Raw genomic sequence first — 2565 nt, 5'->3', positions numbered from 1 at the left:
AATATTCGAAAAAGCTTATTATTATTGTTGTTATGTTTTATTACCACTATTGTTTTTGTTGTTTTTTCCCGTAAGTGTTGTGAAAAGAGACTGTTGCTCTGTTGGCCGTTCTCCAGTATGAAGTGGACCTGTTCTCAGGGGGCTTATGGGGTGGATGGGGGTGTTTGGGTTAATTGGCCGCTCTGAGCCGTCAGCTGACACTGGACTGACACAGATTCAACAATGTCATCATGTTCTGGCATTTCACAAGCTATGAACTTGATGTTTTGACAGAAAGGCACACAAAAACACTGCCAAGTGATATAACATGCAACTACTGTAACTTTAACCCCAGTTTCTCAACGTCCCTTTGCTTTGGCCCGGGGCCAGTGTCGTTCACCTCGTGTTGTGTGGGCTCAGGGCAACAACAATCACTACGCCAATAGAGCAATGCAATAAAGTCAAATGTCTGATTGCCGCCCGTGTTGATAGTAGTATTAGAACACCGCCGCTCAAGTAGAGCGGTGCATAACCATCCAAAATGAACGTTTATCTTTATTCTTGCTTAACCTACTGTAATTGTAATGGAATGGCGTTCATGTGACTAAATTGTCATGATCTTGTTGTCTTATAGTTTTCCTGAATTATGGTATGTGTTTATCTCATAGTAGAGCGGCTGACGTAATTCCTGCTTCATCAATGCCAAACTAAAACAACAAGTTCAACATTGGGACTAAGATCCAAATTTCACATGAAGTGACATGAGTGAAGTTTTGTATAAAGGCTTTTTATCAAACTAATGAACAACATGAAAAAACATAATGGTGCTCTCATTGCAAACCAAATTACTCACGGGGTCGTTCACCTGCTGGAAGCCCTTTATCCCGAGTTAAGAAATAGGCAACGGTCCATGCAGAACTAGAAGCTTCTACAGAAACAAATAGAAAGAAGACACCGAATCCTGTCAGGTTGTTCACTTATATTACGAAAACATACGGAATAGCAAACAAAAAGATCCAGTAATAAAATAGGGATGCAAAAAACACATTAATCAAAAGTGACAGTAAAGACATTTAAAATGATACAAAGATTCAATTTCAAATAAATTCTGTTGTTTTGAACAATCAAATATTCCTCATAAAGTCACAGAAATATGAAGCAGCTCAACTGTTTTCAACATTGATAATAATCATAAATGTTTCTTGAGCGTCAAATAATCATATTAGAATGATTTCTGAAGGATCATGTGACACTGACTGGAGTAATGGTGTTTAATAATGATGTTTGATGTTGAATAAATTACATTTTGCTATATATTCATATAGAAAACAATTATTTGAAATTGTAATAATATTTCACAATATTACTGTTTTTATTTGATCAGAGCAGAACTGACTTCTTCCAAAAACATTTGAAAAATCGTACAGACCCCAAACTTACGGACGATATCATAAATATAAGCAGGACAACATAATTGTTCACACATATATGAATGAAACTGGTTTGACCTGTAGAAACCCTACACACACACACACACACACACACACCAACCTATATCCATATCAGCTTTCTCCTTATCATTCATGAAGCTTTACTGTACAACAGTAATGTGGAAGTTTTCTAATCTTTAAAAGGTCATTCACTTCAAGACAGCTTTACTCCGAGGTAGGCTATAAACGTGGTTACTACAGTTATACTACATCTACAGCAGTAAATCCAGATCATTATCTCTACTTCCAATGTCAAAAGATTTCTTGCTTATACTTGAATTCCTCTGTAAGCTTTGTTTCCTGAGGAATACTTTCCAATACTTTCTGGGATATTTTCTAAACCACGGTCACTGGGAGACTGTAAAATATGAAAGTTACCCTCTGATGCGACAAAATACCTGTTATATTCTGAGGAACAAAATATTAAAAGGAAAATCGCTTATATTGTATTAAAACTGAGAGTTGGAGTGAGAATATATTTCACAAAATGACAAGTAGAAGCAGTAAAAGTAAAAATCTGCCAAATGATTTCACACGCAGTTTGGATAGAAAATACAGGCGAAACTTTCGTGTAGGCTATTTCAGTAATTCAAATTAAAAGGTGAAACTAATATACATTTCTGTATTTAATTTTTTTTTTTTATTATTGATTTCATGTAATATTCTAATTTTCTGAGATTTTGAATTTGGGGTTTTCATAAGCTGTAAGCCATAATCATCAAAATTATAACTTTTGCACGATATTCTAATTTTACGAGTTTGATCTGATCCACCTGAGAACTTTTATCCAACACTCTCAGAAAAAAAGGCACAAAAGCTGTCAAAGGAGCAGAACCTTTTCAAAAGGTACTTTTGTTCCTTTTATGAACTAATATGTACACTTTAGGTACTAATATATACCTTTAAGGTACCAATATGCTCCCTTTAGGAACAAAAGTGTACCTTTTTAGAAAAGGTACTGCCGCAGAGACAGCTTTTGTACCTTTTTTCTGAGAGTGAATAGAGCAAAATGAACATTTTAAAGTTGATGCCTCCATCTAGTGTCTGTTTAGAAGTAGTACAACAGTAGAGCTATTTTAAAAATCCATTTTATCAA

This window comes from Rutilus rutilus, assembly GCF_951802725.1.
Source record: "Rutilus rutilus genome assembly, chromosome: 12".
In the NCBI taxonomy this organism is placed as follows: domain Eukaryota; kingdom Metazoa; phylum Chordata; class Actinopteri; order Cypriniformes; family Leuciscidae; genus Rutilus; species Rutilus rutilus.
This window is presented reverse-complemented; position numbering follows the sequence as displayed.